Source organism: Marmota flaviventris, chromosome 12 (assembly GCF_047511675.1).
Source record: "Marmota flaviventris isolate mMarFla1 chromosome 12, mMarFla1.hap1, whole genome shotgun sequence".
NCBI lineage: Eukaryota > Metazoa > Chordata > Mammalia > Rodentia > Sciuridae > Marmota > Marmota flaviventris.
In genome coordinates, this window is record NC_092509.1 from 62,321,582 (window position 1) to 62,336,135 (window position 14,554).

Consider the following 14,554-nt stretch of genomic DNA (forward strand, 5'->3'; position numbering starts at 1 on the left):
TGTTTTATTTGGCTTACATACCGTTGTTTCAATTGGGAATGTCTAGCTTTTCTTGAGAAATCAAAATATCTGGCAATATGGAGTCTATATTCCGCAATGACAACAACCCAGTGGACGTGACTGGAGCCTGCAGGACTTAGGCTTCATCCCCCATGTGGTGGGCCCAGCCCCACCTCACGGGGTTGGTCCCACTGGCTTTCTGGTTTCCCCCACTGGCTTTCTGGTTTCCCCCACCCTGGGCTGGAATGGGGTTTCCCAGACAGTTGCTCCATGCTCCCACCAGGGGGCGCTGTGACCAGGGTTTTGGATGGAAGAGTCGGGAGGAGGTGCTTGGAGCTGCTTCCACCAGCAAAGGGAGAGGAAACCCTCCTTTCCTTCCTGGCGAATAAGTCCTAAGGAACAACTTCACGTGACCCAACCCAACGATGGGACGGGACTAAGAGCCATTTATAGGCCAAATATTTTGAAAGAGACTGAGGAGAAACAAAGCCACACCTCAGTCACTCTGGACGTGTGAATGATGCTTTGCAGTCTGCAAAGCTGGGTCAGACCGCGTGTCACTGGGGCCTCACAGCAATCCTGCGTCAGAAGTAGGGTATGGAGTCTCACCCACGTCCCCCCAGACACTCGGAGTTCCTGTCTCTCCTGAGAGCCCTCACCCAGCAAAAAAAAAAAAAGAGGCAGGTTCCCTGCACTGATCGCTTCCTTACACTGTCCTTTTTGGAGGAGGGAGACAAGAAGGAACAAAGACCCCAAAGAGAAAGGGCCAGGAATCTGTGCTAGGGAGGAAGGGAGCAAGGAATGAACAGGCCATTAATCAGGTGACCTTTGTAAGGTGCTCGTCCATGGGCTGGGGCTACCCCAGGAACAGAAAAAAAAAAAAATCTGTTTATATTTGTTATATAAATGGCCCAAGGAATTCGCTGTGTCTTTTCCCTGCATAAGGGTAGGGCGTTGGTATTCCTTTTATATCAGGCCCAAAGTTGCAGAGACTTGGACTGAAAACACTGAGGCTGGGGACTTTCTCACCTCTGGCCAACCTGTCCTGGATGCCCCCTGAACTCCTTCAGTGGCCGTGACCCCTCGCGTGCTTGCTTTGCGACTTTGATTTTGAAGATGTTATCAGCCAGGATGCAGAATCCTGCTTCCTTGCCCAGCCTTCAGTTGCTTTTTGGCTGTTTGTTTTCTTTGGCGGCTCTGGGGAGATTGGCTTTTCATCTCAGCAGCACGTGCCTGCTCAGAGTGAAGGAAGGAGGTTTTGGCAGGATATGGTTGTCTGGGAAGGGAAGAGAATCCTTGCTTGGGGTCATCCTTTCCAAAACATGCCCTATAAGTTAAATGCTTATTGATATTTTCCCTCCAGCCCAACTCCTTCCCAAGAAGAAAATATACAATGTCCCTTAACTCAAAACATCATTAGTGAATATAACCAGAAAATAATGACATAGAAATGACTTACTCTAACACTTGTATTATAAGCACTGTCCTTTTATTTCTTAAATTGAGATACAATTCACGTAACATAAAATTCATCATTTTAAAGAACACAATACAGTGTTTTTTAGTACATTCACTGTATTGTGCAACCATCACTTCATATTGTTCCAGAGTATTTCCATTACTACAAATAGAAACCCCATACCTATTAGTACTCTGTCCCATGCAGTCCCACTCATTCCTACCATTATTCCCTAGCAACCACTTTTTGTCACTATGGATTTGCCTCTCCTGGACTTTTCATATAAATGAATCATGCAATGTGTGACTTTTTGTTTTTCATATTTTTCACTTAACGTTATCAGGTGCAAACATGTTGTAGCATGTAACTTCCATTCCCTTTTATGTCAGAATAATTGTTCGTTGTATGCAAATAGTACTGTTGTTTATCCATTTCATCAGAAGACAGTCATTGAACCAGACACAGTGGCACACACCTATAATCTCAGAGGCTCAAGAGGCTGAGGCAGGAGGATCTCAAGTTCAAAGCCAGCCTCAGAAAAATGAGGCACTAAAGCAACTCAGGGAGGCCCTGTCTCTAAATAAAATACAAAACAAGGCTGGGGATGTGGTTCAGTGGCCTACTGCCCTTGAGTTCAATCTCTGGTAACCCCCACCAAAAAAAAAAAAAAAAAAGAAGTCATTGAAATTGTTTTGAGGGCTATTATAATAATGTTATATTTGTGTAGAAGTTTTGTGACAATGTATGTTTCCAATTTTCTTGGGCATACACTAGCATAGACTTATAGGGTCATATTTTTTCTTGTCCCAATTTAATAGACATTAAATTTAATAATAGACCAAATTTAATAGACTATGTAGGTGAACATACATTCAGAGAGGACTTATTCCATGGATATTTGCACATGCTGATGAAGAGATTCCAGGCAGTAACTTTCAGAATGCTGGATAGTTCATCCCTAGCCATGGAAATGAAAATGGAGCTGGGTAGGACAGTGGGCAGCATGGAGCAGATATGCATATCTCTTACCCTTACCAATTTAAGGACTGTGTTTGGGTGTTCAGAAGATGAGGAAGAGGTCTGAGAACATTCAATTGATGTCCACTGTTGAATGGGCAAGAAGAGGGTAGGCCTGCATTTCTTCTCTTCCCTGGAAGATTTCTGGGGTCTCTTGGGACATAGACCTCAGAGGACAGCTGTGATTGAGATAATGCCTTTATAAGTGTGTGAAGAATTGAGGAATTGTGGAGTGGGACTTTTCTCTAGATTTGCCCCTGTTTCATGTTAGCTTCCAAGTACACAGTGAAGCAGAACATTGTCCTTATCAACTGATTTTATTTTTAAAAATAGATTCAAGGCATTATGATAGGAATTCCATCAGCTGATTAGGAAGGTCATATTCAACACAGCTCTTCTATTGAATGATAGCTAGAGTTTACTGTTTTCATGGATGTGGAGTGGAAATATAGAACTTCACTCTTTTTAAGCACAGAGCAGGAACGCCAAATGTGGAATGTCAATACGAGACCATCTCAGTCCATCCTTGATCCGCCTGTGAAACATAACAGGAAATTAATTCATTCGAACGATGTGCTGAAGCATTTGTTGACATTAACAGAAAAAAATTTGGCTGATTTTAGATTAAAACTTCTAACAAAAGAGAATGTTCATGGGGTGGGGAATAAACCAAACTTTACAATTGTTACCATATAAAGAGGTTTTTTTGTGTGTGTGTGTGGCAAATATTACTTGTCAAATCAACTCTTTTGCTTCAGATAAGTCACTTGAACCTTTGAAAGTGTGAAAATCAACTTCTCGCTACCTTTTTCAGTGATCAGAAGAGGAAACCAACCAATTTAGTAATGCCTGCCCATCCTTTCTCTTCACGACCTTCCTTAGAATTCTCTTTTAGTGTTGTTTATATTGACACATATGAAATATAACTTTTGCATTTATTTATGCAAGATTCCCTAGGCCAACTGTTACGACTCATGTATTGACCTCCTCATCCCTAATGCAGCAATATTCAGAGGTGGAATTTTCAGGAAGTGATTGGCTCATGAGGGCTTTGACCTCATCAGTGGATTAATCTAAGGATGCATTAATAATTTTATGGCATTATGGGGAGGTGGTGGAAATTTTAGGAGGTGGGGGTTAGTTGAAGGATGTTTTAGTCGGCTTTTTCTTTGCTGTGACCAAAAGACCCAACAAGAACAACATAGAGGAGGAAAAATTTATTTGGGGCTCATGGTTTCAGAGCTCTCAGTCCATAGATAGCTGATTCTACTGCTTTGAGCCCAAGATGAGTCAGACCATCACAGTGGAAGAGTGTGACAGAAGGAAAGCAACTCAGAACACAGCAACAAAGAAGCAGAGAGAACTCTGCAGACCAGGGACAAAACACATACCCCAAAGGCACACCCCCAATGACCTGTCTCCTCCAATCACACCATACTCACCTACAATTGCTGCCCAGTTAATCAATATCAGGGAATTAATGCATGGATTAGGTTAAGACTCTCAGAGCCCAATCATTCCAATTCTGAAGTTTCTTGTACTGTCTCACACATGAACTTTTGGGGGCCACCTCCTACCACAATAGAGGACGTAGGTTGCTGAGGGCATGCCCTGGAATAGTATTTTTTTGTGTTCTATGTCCACTCTTCCCGGCTGCCCTGAGCTGAGCAGCTCTCCTGCCCCACACTCTTTTAGTATGATGTCAACCATGGACTGAAACCTCTGAATTCATGAGCCAAAATAAATCTTTTCTCCTCTAAGTTTTTTTCTCGGGTATCTGTCATAGTGATAAAAAGTTGACTAACACAGTTACAAAATTAATCTGGGGGCATTTTTTTTTCTCACTAGAAGTTTACAATCAAATGTATAAAATATATGTATAGGAATAAATATAATACAAAGTGGGAAGTATGAAAGTCATGTGGGTTAGAGAAGGTTATAGTAAGAAAATACAGGTCTTACCTATAGAAACCTTGGGAAAAGTTTACTATTTAAGCTTGGTTTAACATCATACAGATTCCACTTCTAGAATCCATTCATAGGATAACCAAATTGGTAGGAACTAGGAATCTAATGGTAAACAAGGCAGAAACAATCCTGCCTTCCAGGTGGCCCAAATCAATAGTTTTCTAAGTTTCTTTGGGCTAAACTTTTTGTGATATCCCCAGACCCCAAAGAAAAAGTGACTAGAAAGAAGAGTTTGGGGCACTATAATAATCATTGCTATAAAAGCATACTAAGTTTCCAGGAACTGTGGACTAGATAACTGAGATACTTACAAGAATGTTTTTGGCAACATTATTGGTGACCACCAAAAACAACCCAAATATCCATTCATAGAGGAATGGATAAACTGTGGTGTGTTCACACAGCAAATTAATGTACAGCAATAAAAATGAAAAACTATGGTTGTACCACTCCAAAGTGAATGACCCTTAAAAACAGTGAGCTAAAGAATCCAGACATTAAGATAACGTACACTGTATGATTCCATCCCTGTAAAGTTCAAAACCAAGAAACACTAAAGCATAATGTTAAGGTATACACAAGATGGCGGTAAAACTCTAGGGAGAAGCAAGCAAGTGTCCCCCGAACCATCAGGCCATGGTTTCCTTTAGAGAGGAGAACAGGTGATGGGACTGGAAGGAGCATGAGGGACTTCTAGGGCTTAGCATGATCTTTTCTAAGTTGGTGACAGAAATATTTACTTTGTAATGATTTGCCCACTATACCATTATGTTTTCTGCAATCTGTGTATGTGTTGAGAAAAACTAAAATGAGGAACTCGTACCCATACCAGCCTAGAGACAGGATAGCAGAAGGGTGTTCAACACCCATCATGTTCTGGAGCATTGCACAAGCACTTAACAGGGCTGAACAACAGAAACCAAGAGGATCATGATCCCTTGGGTTGGGGCTCTGAGGCTACAAGAATGAGGGAAGAACCAGCTTCTCCTACCATGATAGAGGTTGAGATCCAATTGTAGTATGAAGAGACCCCCCACACACACACACACCAGCTTCCAGCTCAATTCCAGCATTTGTGGCTGGGGGAGAACCAGCCCTTCACCTAGCATAACCAAAAATTGAGTTCCACTCTTTGCAAGAGCAGCAACAGGATCTATATCATCACTGGTGAATTCAGCCACCTCAGTGTTTTACCAGGATCAATGGCCTTCAGCCTCTCCTGCAGCCAGTCCATGAAGGTCTGTGGAAGTCTATCTCCTTCTCTGGCAGGGCTGTCTACAAGGAATCAGCCTCAGCTCTCATGTGTTATATTTCACAATTAAGGAAAAAGAAAAATGGAAAGGGAGACACGGTAGGCAGAAGAAACCCCCATCCTAATTCCCAGCACCTGTAAATGTTACTTAGGTGGCAAAAGAGATTTATCAAATGTGATTCAGTTAAAGATCTTGAGATGGGGAGATTATTCTGGATTATTCAAGTGAGCCCAATGTAAGAATAGAATCTTGTAAGGGAACGAGAGAGGTAAAATAATCAGAGGAGATGGAATGGTGGCAGGAGAGACTGGACTGATGTGACTGCTAGATTTGAAAAATGGAAGAGGGCTACGAAGAAAGGAATGTATTTTTTTTTTCCAGCCTCTAGAGGCTGGAAAAACAATACCAGAAGGGAATTTTAGGAAATTCCCAAATACATGAAAGTTGAGTAACACATTTCTAAAATAACAATGGGCCAAGGAAGAAATCATAAGGGAAATTAGAAAATACGTTCAGATGAAGGGAAACGAAAACACAACATACCAAAAATCATTTGACCAAATTAAAGCAGCATTTAGGGGGAAAATGCTGAGAGACGTAAATGTCTGAAGCATCTCAAGTCAGTATCCTAACATTGTCCCTTAAGACATGAGAAAAAGGGGAACAAACTAAAACTAAAGGAAGCAGAAGGGAGGGAAAGATCAAGGTTAGAGCAGAAATAAATGAAATCGAGACAAGAGAAACAACAGAGAAAAGAAATGAAGACAAACGTTTGTTTTTTGAGATCAATAAAATTGACAAACCTTTAGCCAGACTGACAAGAAAAAAACACTCATTTATAAAATCAGTCATGAAAGAAGAGACATCACTACTAATCTTACAGAAATGAAAGACTTACAAGAGAGTTCTATGAAAGCTGTGTGCCAAGAAGTTAGATAAATTTAAGTGAAACTGGCAGATTCCTAGAAAGACAAAAACTGACTCAAGGAGAATTTTTAAAAATCTAAGTAGACCTATAATAAGACTTTAAATTTAGTAATTACTTCCCACAGAGAAAAAAAAAACTTCACTGATAAATTCTCCAAAATACGTTGTCCTAAAGCCAATTTTTAGAAACTCCTCAAAAAATAGAAGAGAAGGGTACACTTCTTAACCCATTCTATGAGGTTAATGTTACCCTGATACCCAAACCAGAGGAATACAACACTATCACTTATGAAAATAGATGTGAAAATCTTCAATAAAATACTAGCAAACTATGTTGAATAACATGTGGCCATGTGGAATTATCCCAGGAGTATAGTTGTTTTAACATCCAAAAATCAGTTAATGTAATAATACACAATACTGATAAATCACAAAAAAACACATGATCGTGTCCATAGATGCAGAAAATGCTTTGGACAAAAATCCAGTATCATTTCATGACAAAAATCCTCATCAGGGGCTGGAGTTGTGGCTCAGTGGTAGAGCACTTGCCTAGCACGTGTGAGGCACTGGGTTCGATCCTCAGCACCACATACAAATAAAATTAATAAGATAAAGGTATTGTGTCCATCTACAAGTAAAAAAAAAAAATTAAAAATCCTCATCAAACTAGGAATGGAAGAAAATTTCCTAAATCTGAATAACACCGTCTATGAAAAAAAAAAAATGTACTCACTGGTGAAAGACTGAATTCTTTCCTCCTTAAATAAGAATTAAGATAGAATGTCTGTTTTTATTGTTTTAATCCAACATTGTACTGAATGCTCTTGTCAGGACAACTAGGCAAGAAAAAGAAATAAACAGCGTTCATATTGAAAGAAAAGAAGTAAAACTATTCACAGGTAACAAGATCTTACCTATAAAAAATCCTGAGTAATCCCTAAAAAACTACTAAACACAGTAAGTGAATTTAGAAAGGTAGCAGAATACAAAATCAATATACAAAAACAAATTTATTTATTTTTATACATTATCAAATGAACAGTCTATAAATGAAATTAAGAAAACAATTTCACTTATAAGAACATCAAAAAGAATCAAATATCTAGGAATAAAACTAACAAAAAAGTGCAAAGATTATAATTTGAAAACTACAAAATAACCGGACACAGTGGTGCCTGCCTGTAATCCCAGTAGCTCCAGAGGCTGGGGCAGGAGGATTGCAAATTCAAAGCTAGCTTCAGCAATTTAGCAAGACTCTGTCTCAAAATAAAAAATAAAAAGGACTAGGGATATGGCTCAGTGATTGAATGCCCCTGGGTTCAGTCCCTGGTACAAAACTAAATTAAAAAGAAGGAAAGAAAGAAAACTGGCAAAACATTACTAAAAGAAATTAATAATGTAAATAAAAGGAAAAACAACCCATGCTTATGGATTTGAAGACTTAATATTTCTAAGATGACAATATTCACCAAATTGACCAAAGTTCAATGCTACCTCATCAAAAATCTCCAGCTGAGGCTGAGGTTGTGGCTCAGTGGTAGAGTGCTTGCCTAGCATGTGTGAGGTACTGGTGTTTGATTCCCAGCACCACATATAAATAAATAAAATAAAGGTCCATTGACAACTAAAAAAAAATGTTTGTTTGTTTTAAATCTCAGCTAACTTTTTTTTTTGTGGAATTGACAAGTTAATCATAAAATTTATATAGAAATGCAAAGGACCAAAATAGTAAAACAATTATAAAAAACAAAGTTGGAGGATTCACACTTAATGATTTTAGAATTTAACCCAAAGCTATAGGTTCAAGGACATTTATGGTATTGGCATAAAGATAAGGCATATAGTTCAGTGTAACAAAATCAGGAGTCCACAAATAAACCCTGACATTCATATTCAATTGATTTTTTTTATATTGGAAATTGAATTCAGGCATGCTCAACCACTGAGCCACTTCCCCAGCTGTTTTTATTTTTTATATTAAGACAGGGTCTCTTAAGTTGCTTAGGTCCTTGATAAATTGCTGAGGCTCACTTTGAACTTGCAGTCCTCCTCCCTCAGCCTCCTGAGCTGCTGGGATTACAGGCATATGCCACTGTACCAGGCTCAATTGATTTCTGACATGAGTCTCAAAACAATTTAATTTGGATAAAAGACAACAAATATACTCAACAGATGGTGTTGGAATAAATAGATATGACATTTAAATTTAAAGTGCATCACACAGGACTGGGGATGTGGCTTAACAATAGAGCACTTGCCTAGCATGCCTGAGGCCCTGGGTTTTATCCTCAGTACTACTAAAAAGGAAGGAAGGAAGGAAGGAAGGAAGGAAGGAAGGAAGGAAGGAAGGGAGGGAGGGAGGGAGGGAGGAAGGGAAGAAGGATAAAATGCACCATACAGAAATAATTTAACTCAAATGGATTACAGACCTACTGTAAAAGATAAAACTACAAAAACTCTTAGAGAAAAAGAGAATCATTTCTATAAAAATAGAAATCATGGCTTTGTTAAAATTAAAAACTCCTCCACTTCAAAGGATACCATCAAGAGATTGAAAGACAATCCACAGAATGAAAGATAATATTTTAAAAATACATATCTGATAAAGGATTTATGTCTGCAATAAATAAAGAACTGTCACAACTCAACAAGAAAAAGAAAAATAACTCAATTTAAAAACAAAGGAAGTGAATAGGTTTTACTCCAGAGAAGATACACAGATAAACAATATGCATAAGAATAAATGTACAACATTGTTAGTTAGCTATTGGAGAAATGCAAATACAAACCATACTAAGGTATTCCCTTATGCTGGGGAATAGCTATCAAAAAAAAAGATAATAAGTGTTGATGAAGAGGTAAGAGAAACTGGAACCCTGATGAGACCGTAAAATGGTTCAGTCACTGTGGGAAGCGGCTGGACAATTCCCTGAAATGTGAAATTTATGAACATGAAAATTCATTAATCGAAAGTTGAGAGGAGCTGGGTGTGTGGTCTTGCAGCTGGGTCCCATCATGCACAGAGACAGAAGGTATTGAAATGAGAAGGACGAGCTTAGAAAGTTTGGCTTTTGCCAAGGGGTTGTGTAAGAAAGCAATTGAAATTTAAGAACATATCAATTTTATAGGTTAAAATGGTTTCTTTTGTGCTAATTTGCACTTCTGTTATTAATGAGGATGTATCTGCAACCCTCTTTTTCCTTTCTAATGTATGAGTTCTCCGTAAATTATTTAGTATGGATTCCATAATACACAAATGCGCATCTAGACATGTTAATATTTAACTCACCATTCTATCAGGATTTGAGGCAAGGATATGACATAGTACAGGAATCTAATTACATCATGACTTTTTTTTTTTTTTTTACAGAGATAGAACATTGTCCCAGCATAATTTATCAAGTAAACCACTCTTTTCTGCACAGATTTCAAGTGTCTCTTTTATCACATAAGCAGCAGCTCCAAGTCGGGGGCCTCCGTCCTCTGGCTTCTCCAGCAACATAGCACAACACAGTTTGGGAAGCATCTTGCAAGACCTATCCAGAAAGAACACTATCGCTTCAAAACAAGTGATAAAAGAAGACCATGGCACATGCCACACAATATAAGACTTTGCAGAAAACATCGAATGATGTGTTTGCCCCTCAGTATCTCCAGGTGGTAGAATCACCATTATTTTTCACTTTCCTGTTTTCTTCCATTCAAGTCTTCTGTGAAAAATATTCAGAAGACAAACAATAAGCCGTTATAAAATGAAAACACTTCCCGGACTTTTATTTTATTTATGTTTGTTTTTTTGTGGTACTAGGGATTGATCCAACCCAGAGCCTTCCTTTCAGGACATTTAAACCCTTCATGTCTGGGTCCACCATGTAGCATTATTCTGGGTTCAGGGGCAGCTAGAGATGTGCAAAGTGGATCTGGGCTGGATTCAAGAGCAACCCTCTAGGATGTGACCTTCACATCCCCACTCAGTCCTGATCTACCTCAACTTTATTTCTATGGGTGTGGCATGTCCTTGTGGCTTCCCTTGTTGGGGGATTCCCCAGGAGAACCACCCTTTAATTGAATAACAACGTGTCAGGTGCAGGGAGTTTGGTAGAAGGTGCTGCAGGTATTTCCTCAGGGAGAAAGGAAGCCCACAGACCTCCTGATGTTCAGGCCAATCGCTCTTTGGAAGACATACAAAGTAGCTTTTTTCTGAGTTTTGGAGAAATCAAGTGGGGGACCTTTAAAAAGAAGAGGGGTGCTAGTAGCAGGGAGCTGTCTGTGTAAAGCCCATCTGGACAACCAGTGTAAGGTCTACGTGTGGGAATTGGAGCAGAAAATGCATTTGGGTTCCACCTGGAGGGAAGGCATGACCAAGAAGGTGGGTGTGGAATCTGTTGGACCTAAGCAGTATTGGAGGGCCATGTGCACTTGTGAGGTTTCTCTGCCTCAGTTCTTCATTTAAACAATAAGGCTAATACATCTTTTTCTCTGGGATGTTACAAGGATTAAATGACAAGCTACCAAAATCTAACAGGGGCTGGATTTTTTTTCCCGTGTTTTTTTTTTTTTTTTGGTTGTTTTAGTTATTCTTGACAGTAGAATCCATTTTGATATATTTCTATAAGCATGAAATATACCTTATTCCCTGTATTGTGAATGTACATGATGGTGAGATTCATTGTGGTATATTCATATATGTACATAGGAAAGTTAGGTCAGATTCATTCCACTTTCTTATTCCTATCTCCCCTCCCATCTCTTCACTCTCCTTTGACTAATCCACTGAACTTCCTTCTTCCCCTCTTTCCCCTTTATTGTGGGTTAACATGCACATATCAGAGAAAATATTTGACCTTTGTTTTTTGGGGATTGGCTTATTTCACTTAGCGTGATAGTCTCCAGATCCATCCATTTACTGGTGAATGTCATAAAGTCATTCTTCTTTATAGCTGAGTAATATTCCATTGTGTATACCACAATTTCATTATCCATTCATCTGTTGATGGGTTGGTTCCATAGCTTAGCCATTGTGCATGGAGCTGCTATAAACATTGATGTGGCTACAACACTATAGTGTGCTTATTTTAACTCCTTTGGATATATATGGAGGAGTGAGATAACTGGATCAAATGGTTGTTCCATTCCTAGTTTTTGAAGGAATCTCCATACTGCTTTCCAGAGTGGTTACACTAATTTGCAGTCCCACCAACAAAGTATGAGTATACCCTTATCCCTATATCCTTGCTAATATTTATTGTTACTTATATTGATAATTGTTGTTCTGGTTATAGTGAAGTGAAATCTCAGTGTAGTTTTTTGTTTTGTTTTGTACTCGGGATTGAACCCAGGGGTGCTTAACTACTAAGCCACATCTCCAGCCCTTTTTAATATTTTATTTAGAGATGGGGTCTCCCTAAGTTGCTAAGCTAAACTTGAAATCATGATCTTCCTGCCTCAGCCTCCTGAGCTTCTGGGATTACAGGCATGCACTACACCTCCTGGCTCAGTGTAGTTTTAATTTACATTTCTCTAATTACTAGAGATGTTGAAAATATTTTGTCTATTTGTTGACCAATCATAGTTCTTCTTTTGAGACGTTTAGTTCCTTTACCCATTTATTATTTGGTGGTGGTTTTGTTTGTTTGTTTTCATGTAAGAGCTTTTTTGAGTTCTTTGTATATCCTGAGAATTAATGCCTTATCTGAGGTGCAGGTGGCAAAGATTTTTCTCCCATTCTGTAGGCTCTCTCTTCATGCTCTTGATTGCTTCCTTTGCGGTGAAGGGGCTAGACTTTATGGAGCATGCATGGTGCTTTCCTGCACACTGCCCTGACTCATGTGCACATAAGACAAGACCCCTGTCCCCTCAGGGCCCTGGAATGTGCATTAAGCAGACCCCAGTGCAGGAAGCTGTGTACACTAAGTCTCTGCCTCCCTCATGGAAACCAAGGTCAGGCCAGCTTTGTGGCTGCCCAGGCTCCAAGGTAAAAATGACAGCACAGGAAACCCTGGGGCTTCTGCAGAAAACCCCTGGCGTTGGCCCTGCCCGTTGTTTTCCTGGCCCGGCATGGAGGCATTGTGCACACTAAACAAACAAACAGCAGGCTTTTGGCCTTAAGCTCAAAAGGTTTTTCGGCCCTCTTGTGTTTCTCCCCCAGCTGGTGCCATCCCTGTGGCCCAGGTACACCCTGAGCAAGTTCTTCGGTGACTTTCTCGCCCGCAGCCTCATGCCCACATCAGCAAATCCTGGCATTTCTGTTCTGTCCGCAGGACTCCAGCTGACCCTCTGTTTCCCATTAGCCCTGGCCATCAGCTGTCCCTCTGGGAGAACCTAATGGCCTTGTCCACTCTTCCCACTTCAGCAGTGCCCACCCCAGGCCTGTCCTGTCCCACAGCAGCTAGGTGGGCCTTGTCCAACCGTGGCGTGGATCCCATTGCCTTCCCCCGCCTGTCTAATGCCTGCCCTTCACGTCCCCTCAATGCCCAGCCTCAGGGGGCCATTTTCTGCAGGGCTAGCTTCCCTGCTGGACTTGTCCCCACCCTCTCCCGACAGTGCGGGGCCCAGCCAGCCTGGCTTCCCTTTCTCCAACGATGCAGCCCTTCTGCCCTCCTGGAGGCCTCCTCGCTCCTGACGGCCCTGAGCAGCTCTGCCCCGCCTGGACGCCTGCACCCCGGCCACCATGTCCTCTGACAGGCCTCCCTGCCCACCACTGGAGGCTGGAGTCCCATCGTTTGCTTCCTCCACAGCGGTTGTCTGTTTGTCTTTTATCCTTGGTGTGTCCCTCACTATGAGGGCAAGGGGCAGGCACCACGACCTTGGTTACTGTGCAGTGCTGGGGTTGGGTGCAGAGTAGATGCTCATTAACACTTGCTGAATAACCCAGGGACGAAATAAGTCAAAAATGGAAAGAATTGAAAAAGGAATGATATACCATAGAGCCAGGCGCTCTTCTTTGAAGATACAAAGGCAGGGGATAGGACACCCATATCAGACTTCAGGCTGGCTTAGAGCCCCAGAAATGCTCCTGGAAACCTTGAGTGCTGACCTGTGATAACCTTGAGTGCTGACCTTGGCAGAGAACTCCGCATCGAATCCGGATGCCAGCACCTCCTCCCTGGGCTATCTACAATTTGTCTGTCCTTTTTCACTGGAGGAGATAGGAAAACCCAAACAATAAAAAGAGAAGTACTTTCCCTACGGTCACACACTCACCACAGAACCTTTCTGACACCGCGCGTGTCCCCCACAGAGCAGCTCTCAGTGGACAGTGCTCTCGACCTGGAGTTAGAGTCAGATCCCTCAGGATCTGACAAGACTGCCCCCTACTTCAGACACCCATTCCAAGTAAGAGGTTGTCACCCTGACTTCTGACTGACCCGCTCTAAATGCGGGTTCCTGTGGCTGCTCTCACACAGGTTTGGGTAACTTGCCAGGATGGCTCATGGAATTCTGGGAAACACTTCACTGATGTTTGCCAGTTTGTTATCTTAATAAAAGAAATGGAAAGGATACAAATAAATAGCCAAGTGGAGAAAGAGATACAGAGGACAGGGCCCGAGCACCGGAGTGTGTCCTCATGGAGTCGGGGTTCACCATCTCCCAGCAGGTGGATGGGCCTGTCAATCTTGAGGTTTTCCAGACCCCAGGGTTTGGGATTTTTTAATGGAAGCTTCATGATACAGATATGTTCAATTATTAACTCAATCTTCAGCCCTTCTCCCCTTCCCAGAGAATGGGGGCAGGGAGGATTTGAAAAGTCCAAACTTCTGATTGTGGCTTAGTCCTTCTGGTGACCAGTCCCCACCTAGAGTCCACCAAGAGTAGCTTCATTTGAACAAAGAATATGTTCCTATCACCTAGGAAACTCTAAGAGACTTTGGAACCCTGTGTCATTTGAACAAAAAAGATACTCCTATCGCTTGGAAATCAAAAAGGT